At 39.9% G+C, this 27,635-nt stretch overlaps 1 long non-coding RNA gene across 1 annotated transcript; it reads left to right on the forward strand.

Annotated features, from left to right (window-relative positions):
* The first annotated feature begins 7,791 nt into the window (after positions 1-7,791).
* Positions 7,792-27,020, forward strand: LOC133269246 (uncharacterized). Its single transcript, XR_009743386.1, has 3 exons — positions 7,792-8,503; positions 13,641-13,825; positions 24,339-27,020. It is a non-coding gene; the product is annotated as an uncharacterized LOC133269246 (long non-coding RNA).
* The last annotated feature ends 615 nt before the right edge of the window (positions 27,021-27,635 follow it).

Raw genomic sequence — 27,635 nt, forward strand, 5'->3', positions numbered from 1 at the left:
GACTAGTGACCAAGCAGGAGGGAGAGCTGCTGTATTGCAGCTGGGCAGAAGAATGATATGACAAGGCTGGACCACACTCTCCAAAGCCCAGAGAGCACCAGTCCAGGTGCTGCTTTCCAAGCCCGGCCATGCCAAAGTTGCAATGGGCTAACAAATCACCCCCATGCTTAACCTTAAACCCATGTGTCCTGTTGCTATTCTGAAATGCAAACGTGTCAAAAGCATCTGCTTCATTGTATTAACGAACTGGGCTCCAGCTTCTTGAAATGAATGTTTCGCACACTGCTGTCAGCATATGAGCCATCTAAAAATTATTTTGTCCTAGATCCATCAATTTTGTTCTGAAAGAGATGCTCTAATACTTACCTGTCAGTCATCTGTTTAGACCACCCTCCCAGTCATATTTGTCCCTTAATATAGTTTCTTTGCCCATGATAGATCTGGTACTTTTTTTTCACCTCATTCTGTATGCAGGAATGAAGAAAGGAAGGACGGGGAAGGATGAGTGCAAAGTCTCTGCCGTTTTTGCTGTGAGGTTTCTTGTCATCCACATGGCTGTACCTCTGTCACACAGCTTGGAATATGTTCAGCTTCATTTTCCTGTGGTACATACTTCCCAATATTCTCTGTGTCAGACAGAGGGATATTTGCTCCCAGGAAGGACACTTTTGCCTGAGATCAGGGAATGCAACTGATAAAGCAACTGTACAACTAGGCCCACTGGGACTTGTGGGAACTGAACTGCAGTCCTCAGCAGCACTTCCCAAGGACAGTGGCACAGTCTTAGCTTGTGTGTTTTAAACCAGGTCACTGCACTGGAAACCAGTGCGACTTGACTTCAAAATATGTGTTTGAGGTTTCTGGCTTTACTTTGTTACTGGAAACACACCATGTGTCACCCTCCCTGAAAACACCCTAATTCAACTCTTCTGGGGAAGGATCATGGATGTGGTGGCTATCAAAGCTTGTGTCTGAAGCTTGATCAGTGCCTCATATCCCAGGAAGATGGACTGGAGGGATGCCAGCAGAGGGAGAGCTGTTGGAAGGGAGAGGGACGAAGGAGGTGGACAAGAGGAAACTGTGATTGAATAAAAGTACTGGTATTTTAAGCAGATGATTTAAAAGGTTTGAAATTTTTCTGAATCTCACAGAACAATAGTGATTGTGAAAAGAAATGATAAATCACTCTGTTTTCATTATTTGCTGTTGGTCCCACTGGCTTTTATTGAAAGTAAATATTCATAGTTAATTTTGGTACAGCCTCCAAACAGTATCTTACAGCAAAGCATTGTTCTTATTACAAGTTTTAGGGTGTTTATGAAAACGAATCAATTAGTCAGCTAGCAGAATTGAATTTCAAATGTGAAATGAGCTACCCACGCTAAGTATAGGCATACACAGAAATTATGTGCAGTCTGCCATAAATTACACAGGCGTTCAATGCTGAAATGCTGAAACGTGATTCATTGCATTTGGAAGATTTGAAGCTCCTTTCATTTTCATACTTTGAAAGATGGTTAATAATTCAGACCTATTCCATGGAAAACATGGCTAGAAACAAATGCATAAACCCCTTAACAAGGCAGTGTTTTTCATGCTTTTGTTCCTGTTAAACAAGCTAAAAGTTTAACATAAGAAGACCTATGAAGGTAAATCTTCACCCCTACAAAGGCATCTCTAGATAGGCAAACAGATCAGCCTAATACTTTTTCAAATTTCATGGGATAATTTGCCTCATTATTTCAGAGAGTTCTGTTTAATTTTGCTTTGACTGAAGATATTCTGTAGTTGGTAATCCCTTGCTGTACTGATTCACCAGCAGTGACCTTAATTCCCTCATGCATTTGTACATTTCCCTTCTTCCTCCCACCTTCCGTGTGAACAGAAAACTCTCAATAAAATAAATAGTTTCCCAAACAAAACATCACCTCTTCAACAAAAAAAAAGGCTCTTGCCCACATCTGCTGTGAATAAAAACCCCATAATTTTTCTTGGGTCGATATAGAAGAACTTCTTGAATCACGTAGCTGAAAATTAATGTGCTGATACATGCAGAAGAGGGAGTGCATTTTTGACAAGTTGTGGTTCAGTCAAGAGCAGAGAAGCATGCAGCATAGAGCAGAAAGTAGTTCATAGCAGAATAGGAAACCATGGTGATCTCTTAGGGTGATATCCCTTGCTATCCTTCCTATCTCTGTATATAATCTGTCATGGTTCATGAAGCAACGTTATAAAACCAGCAAGGTATCTTTCCACATTGTTTCAACTGACAGCTCTCCTAGAACCTTCCCTACTCAACTGTTGAAAGACCTCCTAGCTTCAGACTTGAGCACATCAAGGGACATAACATAATGAAAGGATATTAAAAAATGGCTGCTCCTGATCAACCTAGAGCAATTTCTAGCCAAGCAGTCTGTCTCTGCTGCAGCAGGGGCAGGTGCCTCTTCCTCAGGAGCACTTGAGCAAAGCAAACAAAAGCTGATGTTTCCTTGGTGTATTCTCCACTTTCTTTTTGCCTCTGGAGAAAGACACTGGCTTGGGTAGAGACATCCTACAGACCAGGTCCAGCCTGTGGTCCAATATTGGGAACAAAATTAATAACTGTGGAGGAAACGGTCCTTCTCAGACAATAACATGCAGCATTTCCTTTCCCAGAGGCCAGATGGCCACTGAGGTCACTAGCAAGTCATATAGGTAAGAGAACCTTAGAAGTAAATTTTGAACTTTGAAGTTCAGGATTTACTGCACTCACTGTGTTGTAGCCTCTCATCTTTTTAAACAGGGTCCCACATTTTATGCCACACTGTGAGGCTAATTATCCTGAATTTATCTGCACAGCCCTGCATCTGCCATCTATTATTCCTGAAATAGAAAATGATCTAAATTCTTTTATATCTGGCTGCACCACCTAATTATTCCTCATTTGTTTTTATTCTCTTCCAATTTAGTATCATCTGCAAAGTTGGAAATCATGTTTTCATATCATAATTAGACCTCTAAGAACCTAAGAAAACTGCTTGGTGAATAAGCATGTGAAGGGCTCATTTCCCACTATCCTCCCTTCCTCCCCCTTGTTCTCATTTTAATGGAGATTTAAAATGAAACAATAAAACAGAAATACATAAAATTATGAGCTAAAAAATTCAAGTTGCTTGCCTGTGGGCCATAATGTTGCAGCAACCAGAAGCAATATGAAATAGTTATGATAAGAAAGTTGGTTAGGAATGACTGATAAGGATGTAGAAGCTCAGCTAATGTGTGCCCAGCTCCTCACAAACCATGTTGTATTAGAAGATGTGCTTATTTAGATAGTTCATGTGCCTTGCTTGTGTCAGGACTGTAGAAGTTCCCTTCCTTTTCTGTCCTATCTACAGGTAGGTAATGTGCAGAGAGAGTACGATTTGCAGCTGTGACTTTGATGCAGACAAAATTTTCTACTTTGAGCAAGTTATTCTCTACCCCCAGCATTAAAGATTATGCCCCCTTTAAAGTGTGGCCTGTGGACACCTTTAAAATATGGGTTATAGTATTTCCTATACCTCATAGATACACATCTCACACGTGAATAAGAGAAGATTTTAGCACACTTAAGAGTATGACAAGAAGAGGGCTCCACTGATTATGTTACTTAGCATACTGCAGCAGAAATCAACCCGTTTGTTCTGGGTTTAGCAGTAGCAGTCAGTTTTTCTCCTTCTTGGTAGCTGGTGCAGCGCTGTGTTTTGACTTCAGCCTGGGAACAGTGATGATAACACCGATGTTTTCAGTTGTTGCTAAGTAATGTTTACACTGACCAAGGACTTTGTGAGTCTCGTGCTCTGCCAGGGAGGAGGGGAAGCTGTGAGGAAGCAGAGACAGGACACCTGACCCAGGCTAGCCAAAGAGGTATTCCATACCGCAGCATGTCATGCCCGGGGTGGGGGGTAACTGGGAGTCACCCAGAAGGACACGGGCTTCTGGGTGGGACTCGTTTCTTGGCAGATGGTATTGTATTCTCTTCCCTTGTTATTTTCTCTTATCACTGATGTCGCTGGTGGTAGCGGTGGTGATTTGTGTTGTACATTGGTTGCTGGACTGTTCTTGTCTCAACCTGTAGGAGTTGCACTCTTTTGATTCTCCTCCCTATCCCTCTGGGAGCAGGGAAGGGGAGAGCCCCTGGGGTGGAGGGGGTGGGGGGGCCTCGACTGTTTCCAGCCCGGCACCACTCACTGGGAGTGAGTGAACAAGCTGTCTGGCTGGGTTTAAACCACACCACCGTTTGACATTTTCTAAGACTAGCAAGGCAGAACAACTCAGGAGCCTTTTCTTCAATCATATGTATATCTGCCAGTCTCTATCTTAAATAGAATGAGCACCATGTACTGTCAGTCTCTTTTTGCCTCCCTTTGGCTCAAGTTGTAGCAGTTGAATGCGTTGTTTCAAGATGTTGCAAAGCTGTAGACAATTCAAACCACTACATATTTTCTCGAATGTGTAGAACCAGAATGAGGAAACAACTGTCCCATAAACAATCAAACAAACAGCAAAAAAGCACAGCAAATTACACAGTTGATCTCTCTCTCCACTGTACATATTTCAGTCCATGTTCTTGTGAACAAGATTAATGTTGGGTTCTGCAGCCCTGTCAGAAGAGGAGCAAATCTGATGGACCAACCTCATACAGGATCAGCTCCTTCATTTCCAGGTGGAGGAGATGATATTCTGCTTCTTACGCTATAGAGGCGTGTAACCATCCTCAAGGAGTCACAGGGTGTTCCTTCCGTCAGTTCAGACAGATGCAGACTTGCATTTGTGCCAGTAAGTACATACTGGTTGCGATACCCTCCTCCTTACAGTTCAGACAATGCTGAGAACAAGGCACTTGCATTAAATTGACCCCTCATACTGGTCCATGCCTTGGCTTTATTGTGAGAAATCATAAAACTTGGGGACAGTCCATGGGAAGTCAGCTACACCTTGATGTTGGCTGCTTTGTTGCTTTTGAGAAATCAGACATTAAGAATGAATCTCATTTGCCAAAGAAACTGCCTTGACAAAAGGTGCAGCAATGTTAGGAATGAGGCTGGGGAGGCCATCGCATTTGTAGAACCCGTCTGATGATCTGAGACTCTCTGGGCCTGATTCTGACTTCCCTGATGTTGTCAGTGATGAACAGCCCCTTCAAATTCAGAATAGTGCACTAGGGTCAAGATTTTCATATAGCATGAGAAATCAGAGTCACATGAGGTGTGCCAGGAGGGATAGATTTCTTAATTGCAGCCTGGGTTTTTTTGGCCCCCACTTTGTAGGCACATTCGATTACAGGTGCAACTTAAATCATTTATATGTCTCCCTGACTGACAGATATATTGGTTAATGTCCAACCTGCAAAATTATGCCCACAGGTATGTGCAGCTGTTGTTCTGAGCGAGCAGAAGGAATGCACAAGTACAATACTTTGGAAATTTTTTCTCTTCTCTGTAGGACACAAAAAAGGAGAAACACTTTTTTTTGATCCTAATAGGATAGGATATTTAAATGCAGTTATTTTAATAACTGTATTTATCATCTCTGTTATACCAACTGTAACTATCATCTCTGCAGGGCAAGGTTAAGGGCATTTGGGTAACATAACTTCATATACTTTTTCTTCAATCTATCAGGCATTACTCTTAATTGTAGCTTCAAATATAAATTTACAGAGTTTACAGGAGCTTGGATTTAGATGGCATTCCTGCAAAACCTATGATGTTACTAGGTGATTAAGTCATTTATCTTGGAAAGTAAAACAGTTCATGAAATGGTTGCAATGAACATTTTAAAATCCGACTCTGTTTCTATCGAGATCACCCTGGATATGGATTAAAGTGTTCTTTGGGTGCGTGGTTAGTATCATAAAGCTGACAGAGACTTTCTATTCCTTCATGAGATGAGTCAAAGATTTTGAAGGGAGTTAATTTAAAAATGCAGATTTTAAGAAAATGCTAAATGCTCTTTGCCACTAACACACATCTCTTTGGGTTTGGTTGGTTGGGTTTTGTTGTTTTGGGTTTTTTGTTAACTCTGGAACTTTTCCAAGCATGTCCAGCTTTTCTTTAAAAATTAAGAATAGCTGACAATGAAACTGAATACATTACAGCAACATGGATGTTATTCACGTGGCATTAAAATGACAAGGCAACTCTAAGGGTTAAAGAATTGGTGTGCAAAAGAAAAGAAAGAGGGACAAAGAAACTTCAAAATACCATCTGAATCATATAATTTTTAAGCTTGGAAACAGGAGCTGTGATTCTTATGGTGAGAGACCACATCTGAATAAAGGATTGTCAGCAGAGTTCTCTGTTTTTATTTCTGCCATTATTATTCTACAGCCTATTGCTTTTCCAGTTTACTGCAGCCCGTACTTGCAGGTGCTTGTGAGACAACACTGAAATGTGGAGAAGGCAAGCACCAATGTACCCAATGCCATTTTAAAAAGAATCAGCACATCATTATCTCCCTGCTGTTCATGCTTCATAAACTTCTTGTAAAAATCGACTTTCAGATAGTAAAAACCTGAGTTCAAAAAGGAAAGCTTTAGATGAGATCCCTCCTTAAATCCTAACCATGAAAATCTAAAGCTGGCTTGGCTCAACTGAGTCCTTAATGTCTCATTTCCCTCCATTCCATGTCTCACTGAGCCAAAGCAACTGGGTGAAGCCCCTAGTCCCTGTGAGTGACGTGGCTCCTGTGCCATGGCTGGGGTGTTTGCCATGCAGGCCATAATCCTTCCGAACTTGCAGAGGAACTGAGCACCTATGGGCTTTTGTGCCCCATGCTTCCTTATCACGATCAGTACAGATATGCTGCTGTGCAGTATCTGGTGAAAAGGTAGCACAAAGATATTTTATGTAGTAATTGTTGGTCCAAAAATTCCAGCCACCTCTTTGCCTGCATTCCTCCAGACCCCTCTATCCAGCACTATCAAAAACATAAAGTGCTGTAGAGAGCCCTGAACCTCTACCTTTTTAAAAATTTTATCTGCAAACGCATTTCAACGTAATTAAGTGGGAATTACACCGAATTCCGCCATTACAGCTGGATTCAGTGGAGAGGTCTCTGGAGTAGTTTTGAAGAAATCAGTGTGGTTTGGGGCTCTTTGTGATGCAAGTTCCTTCAGATTTCATGGCTTTGTCACGCTTGAGATCATGCGCACTGCACTGATCAGCCATAAAACTATCCTTTATTTGAAAATAAATGTGAAGAAGTTTAAATTGTTCTGTGTGTATACAGACATAAGTAGCTCATCTTTGGCAGTGCTCAGATTATTTATACTGCAGCTGCAGTGAATTTGAGTTGCACCAAATGTAGCTCTCTAAATGTCAGCTTGATTTTCTCAAGACCTACTTTTCACTTGCTACAAATATTACTTGTTACAGATGCTAAAACTCTCTGAAAGAGGAATGTCACTTTGGGTGCAGTTAAAGCATTCAGAAGTAATATGGATCATGAAAGGACATTTATTTGGTTTTGTCTAAAAAATTAAAGTGAACTTTGCATGAATTTAAGGATTTGGACATTTTGGGAATTCACCTCTGTAAGTAGGTATACACAATTTTCCCATAACTTCTGATGAGTGCAGTTAGTGCTAATGTAAAAGTTTGGTACATGTGTATGGAAGCAAGTCCAACACAACCATCTTTTAACTGTATTAATGTGATCAAGGCCAGGAAATGTTCATTTAAAAGCTGACAAAAGCAAAAAAAAAAAAAAAAAAAACAAACAACAGATGTCAATTTATATAGACTTCTTAGTGATTATGATAAGTTTTTGGTATCTCCAAAAGTTGACTTCTTTTATTTTTTATATATCTGACAAAAGTAAAAAGATAATTCACTGTTTATAATATAAGACCTTCAGTTGCTGGCAGGGAATTAGATGGCCCATAATTCACAGCTTAAAAGTGAAAAGGAAAGTCCTGCATTCTTTTCAGTAATTCAGAAAATGCTGAGCTCAGGCTAAGTTCAAATTTTTATTCATTGCAAAAAATTAGAAGTTCATCACATAAGAGCTGTATTACAATAATATCAACTGTAATCTTGATTGAAAGGAGGGAGAAATTTCTGGTTTTACATTCAAGTGAAAAAAAACAGAAATGAGGAGAATTTGTGTGCACGTGGGACAGACAGGAGACATTGGAAGAAAAATGAACTATCTTAGAAGACGATTTTTAGTAGACAGTTAACTCTTAACTTCAAAGGGTGTTCTTTCTTCAGTCATGCAATTACAGCCAAATATTTTTGCTTGGATCAGGTGAAAAAATACTCTGTTTTCTTAGCTATTGAGTTTTGAAAATCCCCATTGTCTTATTACTGTGGACAATAATTCCACTATGGGGCAGTGGCAGTGTGACAGATCTTGCCCTTCTGCAGCTCTGACTGTCAGATTACACTGATCCAAGTTACTGTTTGCTACTATTTTCTTTTCTGAGCAGCCACCTGTAATTACTCAAAGTCTCAGCCTCACTTCATTGTAAATCAAGAAGGTGAGTTTCTAGAGTGAGAAGAGTTATTTTTCATTGGGTTATCACTGGTTGCCTTGTTTGTCTAAACCAGGGACTGTTTGAATGGGAATGTATAATGGGAAGAAATGTCACTTTGGGTAAAGGTGTGGCAGAAATAGCCTTACCTACATGTGTTTTTTTCTGCTTCACATATTCATATCTGACATGCTTCCAAACCATTTTAGTTACTATAAGACTCTAATTTTTATTGATCTCACAGATCACTCATTGAAATTTTTCACCCGAGTTACATCAGCACATACCATTTTATTGCTGTAGTTTTATTATAATGTCAGTTAGGCTTCATTACTTGTCAAAAACAATTCTAGTGAGACAAGAAATATTATAACTTAACAAAATTATTGCCGGTGAAGTTCTTTTGAAAGAATATTAAAAGGAGGAATATAATGCAGGCGTTCTGAATCCATTTCTGGAGGAACACTTATTTTCCCATTACCTGAAAAGGGAGCCTCGGAGCTGAGGTTTCTGACTCTAGAGAAGTTACCAGTGGCAGCCTCCAGGACCTCCTGGAGGGATGATGCAGAGGGAAGGGATGATGAGGCTATGAAATACGCTCAGGCATGTGCTAGGGGCTAAATATAATCTGGGGTGAATTTGTAGTTACTTATACTGTTAGCAAAGGTATCAGTACAAATTAAAGTGAAAATTGTTCTTTGCTTTAGGTTCAAGCACAGAAAATAATTAATTCATTTTGATTTTTAGCAGATATTTTGGTTTATTTGATGAGAATCTGAGAAGCTTGTCATGGTTTCAGCAGTACCAGTCCTTTTACCTGTGCAGAGCTTAGACACGGGAAAACTAGAAATAGATGGGAAGAATATACATGGGGTACAAAGGAGAGAGAAGAAGAAATCAATTCAGCTAGAATATTCAAAAAAAAAAACCCTCACGTTCTGATGAAGGAACAAGTACAAGGACTTTGAATGTTTGGGTTAGCTGGGGGACATAATCTGAATTAGATCCACTTGAAAGGGCAAAAAAGCATCACTGTTCTATGCGGTAATGCCATAAGTCCTCAGCTTTTGTGGTTGTTGTTATTAAAGCAGCATCATTCTGTCAAAAAGGAATGTTTACATTTCATTGTAGCTTCCAGCTTGAGCTCACAATTCACATTTTTTTTGTGAAAAAGTTCCCTTGCAGTGAAGTCCAGTTTAATTGGCATCTTGAGTTTGCCATGTATGCGTGATTTCTTAAGAATATTTTTCATCTCTGGTATTCTCTTATTAGACTCAGGATATTATGACATTTTCAAAATGCTTCCTATTTATAACTTAACATTATACAATGTCAAGAATAATCAAAAGCATAAAGAGATGACAGAAAAATCCCATTTATATGATCTTTCCAGGTCACAGTTCTGGGTTTCACTTATAATGCCTGTTTTAAGAGCTAAAATTGCCTTTTTAGCAAATGAAAAATGCAAATAAAAGTTTGCAGGAAATGGACGTGAACACTCCATAACTTTCTTAGCACAGTTTGTCAAAGTTCAGAGATCTGTGGTTTCATCAGAGATGTTTCATGACCAATGGCCAGCCCGAAGTGTTACTGACTTTTTCAGTGTATGAGGACAGCCCGAGCTGACAGTTTCTCTTTCTGTTAGGCACCCATTTTCTCTCATTATTTTGTCATTTAGCCTTCTTTCCTTTTTTTCCCAGAGAACAAAGTACAGCTGCAGTTTTGGCATTTCTTTACTCAGTGTGTCTTTATTTAAACTGTGCATTTGAAAGATTTGAAAGAAGTACTAACTTCATAAATCTAAGTAATTCCTATCATTTTGAGACAATTTAATGACAGGCAAAATTTGATTAAATATATATGCATCCTCTTAAAATATATCCTATTTTTATTTCCATCAGCTGAATGCTTTATTGTCTTTAGTTTTAGCATTAGGGCTTCATTAAGCTTCAGCCTCTCAACTTTTTGCATAAAGCTAAGCTACTTGGCATATAAATGAGGAATCACATGATGGGAGTGCTTGTTTGCACTCCGAGTTGGTCGTACCATTTGAATCTTTCATTGTGCTGATACAATGAAAGCAGCATGTGTTGAAAAACTACTAGGGCCTTGGGACAAAACTTCTCTGGGGTTTTGCAGGGCAGTGAAAGGAGGAGAGTTACCATCTCTGTCTTACTGACCGTGGAACTGATGGTGCACCTGGCTAGGGAGAGGAGAAAGAGACCTCTAAATCATATTGCAAGTTGCAGCATAAGGATGCCAAGAACCTTGAAACCTTCCTCGTTCCTCCACTTCTTTCGAAATACAGACCTTGTGCAATATGTTCTACTTGCAGGACCTGCAACTTTCAACTATCTCTGTGCATCCAGCAGCTCTGCCCTGCTCCTTTCCCCTGTCCTTTCACCTGCTACATCACTAGGGTAATGCAACTAGCATTAGGTGAAGGGATCAGTGGATGAGCAGAAGAGAATTTCAGAGCTATAGCAAGGCCACAAAAGACAGAACAGGTCGAGGCATGGCTTATGATAGTAAGGTATATGAGATGGGAAGGCACAAGAATAATAAGGTAAGGCACACATCAGTGGTGTCAGCACCTACCAAGTTTGGTGGCCTTTGGTACATTAGGGATTTCAATACACTACATTAATATGTTGCCTGACAATGCAGGTATGAATATACCTGCATGTATTTCACAATCTGTTCCAGGTGCTGAAAAATTTCATGTGTCTGGATGATCAAAGGCATACAGTGCTACGTGTAAAAGAAGTAAATAAGTGTTATTTATAACTTACAGATATTTAAGCTTTGGTCATGGCAGAATCTGTTGAGTTGAAGTTGTAGGATTCCTAACAATGTAAAAGAAAGATTGTGTGATTCATAAGGGTATGCACAACACTAAGCAGTGAGCCATCTGAGGTAGCAATAGCAAAGCCCTGAGGACTTACTCATGTTTTAAATCCCCACCCTTTCAGAGCTTAGGTTCTTAACTGTGCATTTCTCTCCACGCATGATTTATGACTATGAAAGTAGGCACTTAATCCTCTTCTTCACAGAAAAACAGATAGAACAAAAATCAATATTTTCTTTTGAAAGGGAACCAGAGGAGAAGTAGGTGGTGATTCCTCTCACCTCCTCCTCAGCTCCTTTTCAAGAGGACATCTCGTTTCATTCCTTTTTTTCTGCTAGTACAAGCTCAGTCTGACCTGGAAAGTTCCTCAGTATACAGGCTGCTGGGGAGGATAAGCACTTTCAGACTCTGACCCAGAAGATATGGTAGATTGTATATATACAGTTAAAGACTGTATACATAGATTTCATTTATAGAAGATTTAAAGATTCAGTGAGCTAGGGAGTAGGAGTAAGATTAAGTCTGATTTTGCAGTGTGGTGGTTAGGCTACTTCCATGGGTATGGAAGACTCTAGTCTATGCTTCAAGGACAATTTAATTATTTTTTATTACATAGGCACTGGAAAATGTATGGCAACTGTTATTGAAGCAGAAACTGATATTAAGGAATCTCCTTTCAGAAACAGTTTGCCCAGCCAGCTATGCTACAGAGGCAAGCTTGCTTCATTATTGCTGTCCCAAGAAATGCAAAAAAGCTCCAAATTACCTAAATTACATAACTAAAAAATATAATGCAAACTTCTGCATTATGCATTTCCTCTACAAAATTTTAGAAATTAATCAAAATAATTTAATTAATTACCTCGTTGTGAAAAAGCTTTTAAGAGGTAATTGGAAAAAGCAAGTGGGGAGAACTGCAAGCTTGAAATATAGAAACAATAAAGTGAAATTCTTTACTACGGAAAAAGGTGAGGATGACAGTACATGAAAGGGAATTGTACGGTAGATGAAAGGCACAATAGCAGTAAAAGGCACACAAGGAAGGTGAAAGCATTAGCTGATGAGGGGTGCAAGTACGACCAGTGCAAACTGATTTACTGAAAAACGGAAAGAACAAGTTTACATTGCAGCAGTCTTAAACATGGACCTGCTACTACTCAGATAACGATCTAACTTTGGAGAAAACCATGTAAAGATAGTTATCTAGCATACATATAAATATATAAATGGCTTGTATTTTAATTTATATAGTCATATGCTTGCCTTGTGCCGTGCTATGTCATGTTGTAAGACTTTTACAATAGTGACTGCCTTCTTGGGTATTTGGACAGTATCTAATTATTGTTGATAGCATAGTTAGTCTCTCCACTCCCCATGTCCCACACAGATACATATATACATCCACTTTCTCTTTTTCTGAGGAAGCAGAAAACATTTGTTAGGGAATATTTAGGCAAATGACACAGAACTAGTAACACAAGATCTCTCAAGAGTCTGTAACCTATGTTGGGGAGCACCAGACAGGTACCTGGGCAGCATGGAAAAAATCTGAATTGAAATGTTGAGGTTTTCTCCTGTGTGTAATATCACACATCTATACATTGGCTCTGGCAGTATCTTCAAGCTCTGTCTACGGTAGAGTTCCACAGCTGTCAGTTGCACTACATGAATAAATGGTCTGAGCAGGGCATTTATGTTACTCCATTGCTCTGCCCCACTAGCAGCATTGCTCAGATGTGCTCCTGGGCCTGCAAACTGTTGCCTCTGTCTTATAACACCCAATATCACAGGCACAAGTCTGGTAGCGTGAAGCAAATTTAGCATCTCCCCCTTTCTGTATGTGTCATTATGGATGGCTACAGATGGTTTCATTCTGTACAGCGGTCTGTTGCAGAAGGTAAGAGCTATGAAAGTATAGGCTTACATATGTGAAGAGTATGTAAATGTCAAATGTAAGCTAGATGGGTTGGACCAGATAACCCAGAGTTTACCTCAAGTTTGATAAAACAACTTACGAAGAAAATGCTTCACAAGAAAGAGGGAGAGCTCTAGCTGCAAGGAAAGATAAAGATATTGATGATAAATTGCTGATATGAAAAATTTAGACTTTAGTGTTGGCAATAATAATACTAATTAATGACATTAATATTGTAAAAAGAAATGCTTTTAAAAGCTTGTAATATGTACAGATTTACCTGTCAAATCTAGCTTGCAAGGCCATAAAGCAACATGAATGAGAGCTATTTTTAGAAAAGAATTTATTTCAGAGAACTCATTGTGTTTTCTCTTCCATAGTATAGGCATTTCTGAAAATAATCTGAAGGTCACATCTGGAAGACGAGAATATATTTTCCCATAGAAGATATTGAAGGCTTTATGATTATGCCAGAGCACACAGTTAGGTATATGGAACCATTAAAGTTTGACAAGGCACATGATCTAGATGAATAACATTCCCAAATTCCAGAGGAATCATAAAGGTAAAGTAAGAAAAGAATTTAGAATGACTTTTTTTCCACACCTTTCCCAGCTAGGGAAACATCAAAAGACAAAGAGTGGGTAGTGGTGTTTCTGTATTATGGGGAGACTGTTGAACAGAGAAGTCGATGGAATGCGTAACATGGAAAGAACAATTGCTACTGTTTAAAGACCAGGCTAACAAACTTGATGAATGAGCACAATTTCTGTGTGAACAGCCCTGATAGCTAGTGAAAAGGAAACTAAACGACATATTTTGCCTGGACACAAGAGCTTCTTGAAACTATGTCATATGGAGACATGCACAAAATAGATTACTCTAAAAAGCTAGGCTGAGATAGGTAAACATGCAGGGCTGCTGAAATGAGTTTTAGGTTAATTTAGGAGAAAGAAAGAAAGCATGTAACCTAAATGGAAATGCTTTATAAGAGGAGATGAAGCCAATGAGGCAGAACTAGTGGTCAAAGCTGAACATCATTCTGGTATACAAGAGGAAGGTTACTGGAAAGAGCTGATTTTGAAAAAAAAAAAAAAGAATTAATGAATGCAAAATCTGCTTGTGTAAAGACAAAATAATGGCTTTAGTGCTATGCTGTAAGGAAAGAATGACTGCTTCATTTTATTTAAAGTAGTAGAGGAATGCAATTGACCCCACCCCCAGCAGCAGAACACTGAATGTCAATCAATAATAAGAGCTGGACATGCAGGTAATAAAACATCTGCTCAATGCTTACTCAGTTTGATAAAATAGAATACTTAATTTCTACATATAAACATATTGTATAGCTACCTGTAATATTTGTACGTATTTATTCTCATAAGCGCTAAATAAATACAAGATGGATTGATGGCAAAAGATGGATTACACTGTGCTGAGCTCTAAAGGTTTTAATGAGCTGTGCAGAGTAGCCAGCTATCTGTTTTATTTTGCTGAGGCTCATTCATAGGATCACAGAATAATAGAATCACAGAATCCTAAGGGTTGGAAGGGACCTCAAAAGATCATCTAGTCCAACCCCCCTGCAAGAGCAGGGTAACCTAGAGTACATCACACAGGAACTTGTCCAGGCGGGCCTTGAATATCTCCAACGTAGGAGACTCCACAACCCCCCTGGGCAACCTGTTCCAGTGCTCTGTCACTCTCACAGTAAAGAAATTTTTCCTGATGTTCACATGGAACCTCCTATGCTCCAGTTTGCACCCATTGCCCCTTGTCCTATCACTGGACATCACTGAAAAAAACCCAGCTCCATCATCCTGACACTCACCCTTTACATATTTGTAAACATTGATGAGGTCACCCCTCAGTCTCCTCTTCTCCAAGCTAAAGAGTCCCAGCTCCCTCAGCCTCTCCTCATAAGAGAGATGTTCCATTCCCTTAATCATCTTAGTTGCCCTGCGCTGGACTCTCTCCAGCAGGTCCCTGTCCTTCTTGAACTGAGGGGCCCAGAACTGGACACAATATTCCAGATGCGGTCTCACCAGGGCAGAGTAGAGGGGGAGGAGAACCTCTCTTGACCTACTACCCACACCCTTTCTAATGCACCCTAGGATGCCATTGGCCTTCTTGGCCACAAGGGCACATTGCTGGCTCATGGTCATCCTCCTATCCACCAGGACCCCCAGGTCCCTTTCCCCTTCACTGCTGTCCAGCAGGTCAGCCCCCAACCTGTACTGGTACATGGGGTTGTTCTTCCCCAGATGGAAGACTCTACACTTGCCCTTGTTGAATTTCATCAAGTTCCTCTGCGCCCAACTCTCCAGCCTGTCCAGGTCTCGCTGAATGGCAACACAGCCCTCTGGTGTGTCAGCCACTCCTCCCAGTTTAGTATCATCAGCAAACTTGCTGAGGGTACATTCAGTTCCCTCATCCAGGTCACTGATGAAAATTAAACAGCACTGGTCCCAGCACCGACCCCTGAGGGACTCCACTAGTCACAGACCTCCAGCTAGATTCTGCCCCATTGACCACAACTCTCTGCCTTCTTCCTTCCAACCATTCTTGATCCGCCTCACTACCTGATCATCAAGCCCACGCTTCCTTAGCTTATCTATGAGGATGCTGTGGGAGACAGTATCAAATGCCTTACTGAAATCAAGAAAAAACCATCTACTGCTCTACCATCATCCATCCACCTAGTTACTTGCCCATTGTTTGGGTTGGAAAGGATCTTTAAAGTTCATCTAGTCCAACCACTGGGGAATGAGCAGGGACATCTTCAATTCATCCTCCTAGCATCTCTGTTATGTTCCCATTCTTTGGACAAATACCGTAAGGTAGAAATTGACAGTTCTTTAATGTAGCTGTAGTTTAATTTTGAGGTTAATCTCTGTCAAGCTTGTACTGATCTTAGTTTTTTGGATTGTAGCTTTAGATTGTGGACAGAATCAGAAAAGTATGTTGCACAAATGGTGAATCAAGCAGTGTGTAATGCATGTCAGTCCAAGTGAAGGAACAATAAAACTTTTAGATCATGTCATATTTTCATCTTCATGCCACGTATGTTACAGATAAATGATCTTAAGAATATACAAGAGAATTTTACTACATATTTTAGCATGTGTGTCTTTCTGCTTGTAAAGCATCTCATGCTTCTCTACTGCAAGATCAGTTGTGCTGAGTTTTCTCCATGAAGAGGAAAGAAGACATAAAGCTCTCTAAAAATAACCAGCTTCTCTCATACAAATGCCAGAGTTTTAAGTGCCAGATCTGCAAGGTCAGAAAAAGACGTGAAGTCCTACATGGGAGCTGGGAATCAGCTCTTGCAAATAGTGTCACGTGAAGTCATACTTGCTCTCCCTAAAGGACTATGCATTATTGAACTTCACAGCTGCAGTGGTTTCAGGCATAGGAGGGGTGTTGCAGACGGAGAAGCGAAAACTTCTTACAGCATTTGTGCAGAAGTAATTTCAAGGAAAGAAATGCATACTTCGGTGCTTGCCATTTTTATAAGTTTTTAAGGTTGTTTAAAGCTGTTTCTGGCTTGGACTGTTAAGCAAATCCCAGATAATGAGAAATGGACAGAAGAAAATAATAACTATTTTGGTCTGTAAATGTGGTTGGCAATACCCACATGCTGAGCTGATATATCCACAGGTTTAAATTCTCTTTAGTGAATTTATTCCATAAGTCATATAAGTTTCAAATATACTTTATTAAAATTGCTGTCCGATTTAAAAAGAAAAAAATTTAAAAAAATTCCCTTCTTTCTGAAAAATTTATCTCTCAATTTTAACTGCTCAGGCAGTGTGCGTGCCCACTGAACTGTCTTTAACAGTTAAAACAGTTAAAACAGTCTTTAACAGTTAAAACTGTTAAAAACGTTTAAACAGTTAAAACAGTTTAAACAGTTAAAAACATTTATTAAACCTTAAAAAATGTTTTAACATGTTTATTTATACATCACAATTTTTTAAAGCACCCACAACAAACAAAATCATGTTCCCCAGGCAAATGCGTAAGACGGGCTAGAATCTCCATTTGTCTGTGCTGTGCATGCTCATTTAGATTATGGTAAAGTGGATATAAAACACTACAGGAATACAATGCAAATGATGTATGCCTCTTTGCAATGAGATAAACGATTATATGTGGTATTAGAGCTGTAATTTTATGCTTGTTAGTCATCCAATTTCGATTAAGGGATCATTTATTTTAAGAATAATTCTGTACCACTGTTCAGCCATTGGCAATTTGGGTTCAAAGGCACTTGGGCCCTTAAGGTGAACACTGGGAATTTCCACATTGCTCAAAAAATGCTAAAACTGACACAGGATGTTTTCCCTCCAAAAACCAAAACTCATTCAGATTAATTCCACAATTATACATACTGGGGGGTTTTGTGCATATTGGGGTTTTTGATAACTCTTAAAGTTTTTTCTACATTTACGTATAAGACAGATACTCTTGAAGCAAGTTGAAATCAGATGAGAGGAGGGAGAGCTTTTAGCTAGGATCATATGAGAAAGAGACTTAAATTTTTACTGCTACCCCATAAATCTCTCTTGTGAGAGTGTTATGAGTAAACCCAGGACATTTCATCTTTTGCTTTTGAGATAATTCAGTTAAGGTAACACAGAGGAGTAATTATCCCTTCTGACAGGTAGGATGTGTGACTCAATGTCAGAACTAAGCAGTCCTTAGATGTTACCATGAGTAGATGAATGTGAACATGAGTGCCATATTCATTGCTATTTGGATTCAGGAAAAACCTGCCTGATGGAAGATGTAGGGGGGGGGGGTGTCTTCTTTTGAGGCCTATATTTGAATATGTGTTAATTTCTAATGGACTAGGTGATTCTCAGTACTTCCAGGCCAGAAGCTTGTATATGCACCAGAAATTAAAAAAAAAAAAAAAAGTCTTCGTTAAGTACATCAGAAATTTACAGCTTTCATTTAAACATGGGGAATAAAGGGTCTCAAAATACAAATAATCAGCCAAACTTTGTCTATATTGCATTTCAAGCAATCTTTTGCTCTTCTCATATATAAACTGGCAAAATGGGGTGCAAAATTCTTATCCTGGCTCACAAAGGAAATAATCTGTCCTAATTATAATTCAGATATTTCAAATCATATGTCCTTTAAGGTATGATGCAATTCTTTGCAACACACCTGTATTAGTTTTAAATTCCCAGCTCGTATATCATTCACAGTTGAACTGCTGCAGAGGGTCAGCCCATGGGCAGCGGATGTGTGCCAAGCCCTGCGCTGCTGTGGCTGCCCTGCAGTGGGGAGTTCAGTTGGAGGGTGAGCTCAAAGCTGGCTTGGGCAGCTTCTGAAAGCAAGATTCAAGTGTTTGACAGCAGGATACACTGCCTGAAAGATGTTGCCTCTTCCTGAAGGGAACTGGGTTCCTCTGCTTCCTACTTAGTGTACATAGGTTGTTAGGAGACCCATAATGCCAGAGTTTTCAGTCCTGGCAGAGTGACTTAATATACATTTAAAACTGTATTAGCCAGGACATATTTGATGTCATGGTTTTCTTTTCCTCTAGTTGTTGCCACTGTTTCAGTGAGTCTGCAGATCATATTTTCCTGAAAGACAGATATGCTTTTTCATGTAACACCCCATTAAGTAAAGCCCTTTAGCAAGGACAAAGAGCCTCTGAAGATCCTCTCCTGGCATAGGATGTTTACAGGCTGAAGCAAAAAACCATCTGTTTCATTAAAAAAAAGAAAAAAAATCCAAAGGTTCCCAGTTAATCTGCTGATTGCCCTGAAATGTTCTGTTTGTTTCATTTGATATTTCCCAAGAAAGCTACTGCTGCTGCTGCTGCTTTAAACTCTTTATAATGGCTTTGTCAATACCTTTCAAGCATTTGTTTTTGTGTCAAGTTTACGTACTTTAAATATATGTAAATGACACGGTTATTGGAAAAGAGAAGGGATCCAGGCTGCTGTAGATCTACAAGGCTCTGAAAGCCTCAAAATTGTTTAGCTGCAGGTGTGGAATAGTTGTACTGTGCTGGATTGTGTGTCTCCAGATGTGGAAATTGGGGGAAATATGCACATAGCTGGAGTGTGCACACAGTAGTGTAGGATGTCAGGAAAATCTTCTCTAGAGAATGGCAATTTGGGGTCAAAACTATGACCTTGGTGCAGTGGAGCAGTTTCATGAGCCTTGGGTGTGTGCTTGCATATGTGGATTAGTAAAGGGTAGCAGGAGCATTCAAAAATGTGACTGACAGGTTCAACGTATTGCATGGCTGCAGAGCCATTCAAAAGAAATTGTGTATGTGGAGCTGGTGGACACGGGGTAGGTATCTTCCTGACGGACGTGTTGCATGTTCTCAGATTCAGATCAGCCCTAAACAGCTTTTTTTCTCATTTTTCTCTGCCTGCCAAAGTGTTCCTGTCTGCTCTTCACAACTTCAGCAGAATTTATTTCTTTCCACCTACCACCCAGGAAATTTGACTCAGAAAGATGAGATGCAAATATGATGCAGGGTTGACCTTTCCATTTACAAGGTAACTAATTAGCTCAACAAGTAACATGTTTGGTAAAATACGTATATGTCATTAGATAATCCTGCCTACCTCTTTATGGCTGCTTCCTAAAATACATCTTACTTTTGTCGCAATTAACTGCAGGCATGCTATTGACTGGAGGACTACAGACTTATAGGAAATGCAAAGTAATTTAATACTCACTTTCTGATCCGGCAGCCTCATAGTTACTTCTCCAGTCATGTTTTAGCACCATAGTGTAGCGCTGACAGAGTACCTTTTCCAGTTCTGCTTCCTTTCTGCTACTGGATGGAAAGGAATGTGTGGTGTTAATGTGGAAGACAGTAAACTATAAACATTTTTTAAGTAAACTTCAGGGAAAGGCAGACATTTCTGAGGTGGCAAAAACTCAAGTGGCAGTCTGGACATGATTTTATGGTGAATCTGTGCAACTGGCTCGACAGCTTCCTTTAGCTAAGCTATGCAATGGTATGCATGGACTGCTATGCTGAGGTCAGCACTGTAGTTGTAATTTATATTGTTATTTCACCAATCAGCGGCAAAGCAAAGAAAGCGATGGTCATGTTCATGACTTACTGTGGGTGGCATCCTGGTATTCAAATAGTCTGAAGAGAGGTTGCTGTGTCCTTCATTGAAAGAAGGGAACAGAAAAGGTGGTTATGTAGACACAAGGGGTCAAAAGAAATGGCCAGGAATTTGACCCAGGTCTTGTAAGCCAACAGAAAGAAGCTGGCCATGTCAAAATCACAAAGCCCACCCCAGTTCACTTTTGGGACTCATTTATGGCCATGAACAGATGTTCTTAACCACAGTGGACCTTGAATCCTGCATGGGTTTCAGTCTGATGCAGGATGATTAGTATTCCCTAGCCCTTGATTGCAGTGTCTGTTTTTTGGTGCCACCTCACAGTATGGTGTGGCAACAGAGATGAATGGTACCCTGCTGCAAATGGTAAGCAGTGATACTTTGCAATTCTAATGAACTCATCCTGTGCTCTTCAGTGTCCTTTAAACCCCGACAATTAGCAAGAGTAAAGAAGGGGAAAAAGTCTTACTAGTTATGAGGTAAATAGGGGAGCAGAGCCTGTGACTGGATAAAGCAGAGTGTTGTTAATTTCTTACTGATATTTTGGATTGTCCTGTTCCCTTTTCAAATTTGTTTTGGAAGATACTTACATGTTTATCATAAAAGACAGTGGTTAACTGCTTCCCTGTTTTACGTGCATTTTTTCTGATCCAGAACTGAGCATGATTTTGCCGTTAAATCATCTGCTTTGTACTTGTCAATTTATTGCTTCTTTGCCTTTAATGAAGCAGAGGCAGTAGCTTTACAGATGGGGAACTACATTATGGAGAAACTATGTTACTTTTTACATGACCTCTGCACACAAAATTAATAATGTCTCTTATTGACAGGTTCAGGCACTACATGCAAGTGCTGTAAGTAGCTTAGCTAAGCTGGCAGTGCTGATCTGAGAAAAGTTCAGTTTTTCTGAGAGAATGTGTGAGCTATTAGTGCAAATTTTCTTCTTTATATTTTTACTCACAGTACACTTATCCAGTGAAAGTTTTATGTGCCTCTGGACACTCTCCTGGCTAATGTCTGGTTGTATTTCTCTCCCCTGTTACCAAAGTGCCATTGCTAAAGCTGCACTGATTTTGGCTTTTGGCATGGCCCCTCAGCAGAGCTGCTTCTTCACGGGGTTCCCTTTATCCTGCTTGCTTACCTTCCTCTTAATTCATGCCAGCTTTCTTTCATCCCTAACAGCATTTTCTCGTAGTCTTCCTTTCCCCTTGTTTTTAAGCAGTGTCTCCTGCTTGAGGTTCAGCAAAGTCTTCCCTCTCTTTTGAAACACACTTCCCTCTGCCATTCATTTTGTTCTTTCTCTGTCCTAAAAGCAGGTGCTGGCTAGTGCTGACATTCTTCCCCACCAGAAATGCCATAGATTGCTTTGCTAACTCCTACGACAGGGCTTACATGCAGACAGAAGTAGTCCTTGGCTAGATCATAATGTTACTTAGCAATGTAAGGCTAAGGGGTCAGGTTTAAAAAGGAGCTTATGGGAGGTCACCTGCGTAAGCAAGATAATTTTTAATCATGTGACCTCTATGGATGTTATTGCTGGATTTTTAAGTGGGATGCTGATGTCTGAAAGCCTTGTTAGCAGGTATCTTTGAGAAATTAGGAGGATGGTGAAAGAAGGCCAAATACATTTAAGATGCAGAAAAAAGAAGAGCAAGAAGAATACAGCTCTGTCAGCTTCTTCAGCACCCAGATGAATGATAATTAGTACAAGAGGCAAAATCATAGTATATATACCATCCAGTAGTAAACTCCAGACGCAAGAGCTATTTGTGTAGTAGTTGGGTTCCCTCAATGGCTTTGGAAAAGATGACTCCAGGTGAAGCTCTGAATAAAGCTCTACAGGAGCCTATCTCTAGTCTTTAACTGCACAGGGAGACAGGGAAAGTAAAGCATCAACTTTAGGCTATGTTAATACCCTGCAGTGAAAGTAAGTTAGTCTAAAAGAAATTACTATATTCTATCTGCTTTTCTGAATATGTTTTTAGCAATAATTGTAGTGATTTGTTTTACTTTTGTCACAGTTCCTCAGTAATCAGAATCATTGGCAGTATCTTGAGAAAGAAGAGATTGGAAGAGCAACCCAAGTTAAATCTCTTTGTAATTAATTATCTTGGAGCAAGTATGTAATTAATTTATAATTAATTTTTAAATGTATGCATATATTCATTTATTAGTATATTAAGTTATAATAAATACTACACTATATAATTCTACATTAAAATTTAGACATGTATTTATTATGACAGCCCTCTTATCTGCATGTAAATTAACCTGGCATATCTGGTGGTGCCAGGCAACAGAATGAGAGGCAATGGGCGTAAACTGAACCACAGAAAGCTCCTTCTGAACATGAAGAAGAACTTCTTAAGTGTGAGGGTGACCAAGCACTGGAATAGGTTTCCCAGGGGGTTTGTGGAATCTCCTTCCCTGGAGATATTCAAGAACCATCTGAGCACAGCCCTGACCAATGTGCTCTAGGTGACCCTGCTTGAGCAGGGAGGCTGGACTAGACGACCTCTGGTGGTCCCTTCCAGCCTCGACCATTCTGTGATTACTGTGATTAATGTGAAAACCCAATAAGCAGATAATATTACAAAATGAAGAGCAGTAAATGTCAAGGGTAACAGATAGAGGAAGGCAATGAGTGCACTCAAGAAGTCATCAAGAAGTGGAAGCAATGAAGGAAGAGTCACACAAATATGCCATAAGGTGAACAAAAGAGATGCTTTTAGTCAGAGGCTATTGCAGCAGTACATTACGGGAAGGAAAAGTCAAGAGTGTGCACCAAGACTTCAGGTGTGACCATTATGAAACAGACAAAACAGGAAGAAAAAACAGTCAAGATACTGAATGTCTTGCAGATTGGTCTTTATACAGAAAGCAGTTTGGGGAACTAAAAATCTGCAGAGTCCCTGGTTATGCTCAGTTTTGTATCAACAGCAAAACAAGAGAAAAAATATCACTTTCAGCAAGAGATTAAAGAAAGCAATGGCTTGAAAAAGAAAGACTATCCACTTAACCTTTATTCATCCATGCAGAATTAGTCCAAACACTAAGAATAAGTAAAACAAATGAGTGATGAAGCTGATAAATCTCAAAATTAGATGATTTATTATGCACTGTATTATGTGCACTTACCCACCCAATATTAAAAATTGCAATCCAGTGAAACAAAGGAAATGGCCATACCACAGACTGCCATAAAACATTGCTTAGAGCAGTAACAGAGGTCAGACAATATGCTATTTAATATCATGATAAAGGAGATCACAGATGTGGAAGCCAAGGAGAATGGACTTGGGGTTTCTGAAGCAGCTGAGAAGAAAAAGGGGTTAGCTCCAAAAGATTTGCTATGAGCAAATTTTTCTTTACCAGCTGTGGGACAAACCCTGACAATCTTGCTGCTTTGGAGGACAGATATAAAGCATGTTTGATGCCTACAGGTCAGTAGGCGAAAGAATGTTAAGCTGCGAGAGAGTTTTCCTACACCAGGTTCCAGCACAAGACAACACAAGAAGAGGCACTCAGCCCCTGAGACCTGGAGTGCTCAGGCAAAGAAACACTCACTTCAGATTTTAATTTTTATTTGATTTATATCAGAATGAATATTTAATAGCTCTCATATTCACCTATGTGCTCTGTAATGCTCACACACAGAGACCATGCAGATTATGAGACAGACTAATGTCTCTCTTCACTGAAATTACTGTAATAGCAAAGCCATTTTGCAAATGACAGTGTAAGTATCAGCTCAGATAATTCTAGAAAATTAATGCCCCAAATGAAATGCAAGCTCAGAGCTCAGGGAATCCATTTTATACTTTAGCCTTTCTATTTTTACTTTGTATATAATGTTTACTATGCTGTTACTATATACACATATAATCATCAGATATGCATATATCATTTTGCAGTCTGAGGTGTATAATCTCTCTGGGGTTTCCCACCCCTGTTTTTCAGCATGAGGATAATGCAATCATTTGACAGCCTTTAAAAGTGAAAAGCCTTTGGATCTCAAGCTCTGGATCTTAGAATCAGCTAAGCATGAATGCTGAGAAATACTGAACAGAGAAAGGTGAACAACTTGCAGGGTGAGGTGATCAGAGGCATGCAGCAAGGACAGATTCAGTCTCTCCTAACCTGGAGAAGGGGATGGGGAAGCCACAGGCACCTCCAGGCAGCAATTCATTAATCTAATATGCCTTTTCATTGCCCTGCAGAGGTGAGACTCTCTGCACTGAGATGGAGGCCAAATCATTAGCATGGACTAAAGCACCTCATTTTTTGAAGGCTCAGAGTACTTTAGAGAGTTCCTGCCCAAAAGACTGACTCTGCAGGAGAGGGACAAAAAAGAAAAGCTTCAAGGAACATTACCAGATGAATAATAAGGGTGGAAGGACAAGATGACTAGAACAGTATCACAAGTTTGCTGGTTGGTTGCTTTTAAATTTGTTGACATATTTCTATTTTTTAAGACATAGAACTTCCTCATCCTAATTAGTAAATTGATATTATTTATTACTAATAACAAACAATTATTTTTTAAACTAAGAAATTTTATATGCCTGTCATTGTATCAGACTGTACAATCATGGAACACAAAGGGCAAATTCTTTCTTTAGATCCTTGAAGGTTCCTCATTTCACAGGGAGCTAGGCACAGGTTTTATCCCTTAACAGAAAAGCATCCATAGTACATTAAACAAACTATAAGAATCCTCTGAAGGGGTTGGATCTGAAGCAAAATCAAGTAGGGGAAGAGTTAGGGAGCCTATATACCTCAAAGACATTCTGAACTGCAGCATAGTTTGATCTGTTGCACAGATTGCAGATAAATTGTGTGCATTGTGTGCAAAAGACATTGCACACAATGCAGATAAAGAACATTCATTCTTTATTCATATACCACTTAGTATACCACCAAGCTCTTCCAGGCAATGCCATCAATTTTAATTTATTAACTGCTTTCTGAGCAATGTGATCTTTCCTCTGCTTCAAGGCTGTGGTAGCTGCTTTTGATACTTTATGTGTGAGTCATCGTAGGGTTTTAATTGTCATACTAATTGTGGCAATTCATGTCTCATGTTGTCTTTTGACTGGATTCTGCCTCCAAGTAAATCTCATATATGGATGAAATGAGCCCTCTTATTGCATTTACCTGGTTGCAGGACGTAAAAAAATGTACTTTGCAGAAATGCAAGTTGCTAATATGCAAAGACACTCGTGATCACAGACCACTCGGTGGATACAGAATTGGCTGGATGGTTGCACTAAGAGCTGTGGTTAGCAGCTCAATATCCAAGTGGAGAACAGTGATGAGTGGTGTTCATCAGGGGTCAGTACTGGGAGTGGTGCTATTTAATATCTTTGTTCGTTACATAGACAGTGGGATTGAGTGCACCCTCAGCAAGTTTGCCAAGCTGTGTGGTGCTGTCAACACACTAAAGGGAAAGGATGCCATCCAGAGGAACCTTGACATGACTGAGACGTGGGCCACTGAGAACCTCATGAAGTTCAACAAGGTCAAGTGCAAGGTCCTGCACATGGTTTGGGGCAATCCTAAACACAGATACAGGCTGGGAAGAGACTACATGGAAAGCAGCCCTGAGGAAAGGGACTTGGGGGTGTTGGTTGACAAAACAACTCAACCATGACCCGACAATGTGCCCTCACAGCCCAGAAAGCCAACCATGTCCTGGGCATCATCAAAAGGAGTGTGACCAGAAGATTGAGGGAGGTGATTCTCCTCCTCTCCTCCACTCTTGTGAAACCCCCACAGGAGCACTTCATTCAGCTCTGGTGCCACCAACACAAGAGGGATGCGGACCTGTTGCAGTGAGGGCAGAGGAGGGCCACAAAAATGATCAGAAGGCTGGAGCGCCTCCCCTGCGGAGACAGGCTGAGAGAGTTGGCCTTGTTCAGCCTGGAGAAGGCTCGGGATAGACCTTGCAGCAGCTTCCAGTGGCTAAAGGGGACCTATATGCAAGGTGGAGCAGGACTTTTTACAAGGGCATGTAGGGATAGGACAACGGGGAATGGCTTGAAACAAAAAGAGGGTAGGTTTAGATTATATATTAGGAAGAAATTATTTATTGTGAGGGTGATGAGGCGCTGGCATAGGGTGCTCAGTGAAACTGTGGCTGCCCCATCCCTAGCAGTGTTCAAGGCCAGGTTGGTGGGACTTTGGGCAACCTGATCTAGTCCTGAAGTTATCCCTGTCCTTGGCAGGGCAGCTGGAACTAGATGATCTTTAAGGTCCCTTCCAACCCAAACCTATGATTCCATGACTTGAAGATCTGAAGACCCTATTCAGGGCTTAGTTTAAAGTTAGTGCTAGGAAACAGATTTTGTTATAGAATCCGCAACTCTGCCAATTCCTTCTGACTGAAGTGCTTGATAAGAAACATGGAACATTATGGTCAAAAGGAATTACAAGGACAAAATTAAAAGCAAATTAAGAAAAGACAGGATGGAGTCACAAGATCTTTTCGCTGCTAAAACTACTGGAAAGCTAAACTACATCCTGCCACTTAGACAATAATTTCAACTTTCTTCTTTTCTCCTTCCCTTTCTTACAATGTTGTTTGCATGCAATTACATTATTGGTTCAGCTAGGATGAAAAGTGAATCTTCTCTTTCTCCACTTTGGTTTGGCCTATTCACTGCTTGTCTGTTTCGGAGATGTATCAGAGCAAGTGAATTAGATTCTGAGTAAGTTTCCTGATTAGTCAATACTACTGGGGCCCTGCATATTCAACACTTTCTTGGTAATCCAAGTGTTGTAACTAAGCTTATGCTTTGACAGATGACAGCAGGATGTGTAGGACTGCAAACACTGGCAGACATTAAAATGCAAGATGTTCTTGACAAACTGGAGAAATGGTCTGGAAAAATGCAGTTCAATAACTGTAAATTCTAGCTCTAGATTAGTGTACGCAAATACAACATGGGAAACAATCAGGCATGGCAGCAGCCATGCTGGAAAAGATGCAGGGGATGCAAACAAAAAATGGCTCAGCAATGGCCTACTGCTGTGGGAATTAATGTTCATTAAACTGGGATATGCAAACAGGAATATAATCTGGAAAAGTATGAAATAATCCTCTTTCCCACTTTTTTCACCAGCCATGGATCCTCAGCAGGACTGATATGTCAGGTCTTGGGTATCACCTTTCAACGAAGATGTAGACTTGCAAAAAAGAACTCAGAGTATAATGCTGAATAAAATCAGATAATTGATCTATGAATGAAAATTGAA

This window comes from Pezoporus flaviventris, unplaced genomic scaffold (assembly GCF_033815535.1).
Source record: "Pezoporus flaviventris isolate CSIRO_AGI_PZ_B2104156 unplaced genomic scaffold, CSIRO_AGI_Pfla_v1 ptg000015l, whole genome shotgun sequence".
In the NCBI taxonomy this organism is placed as follows: Eukaryota; Metazoa; Chordata; class Aves; order Psittaciformes; family Psittacidae; genus Pezoporus; species Pezoporus flaviventris.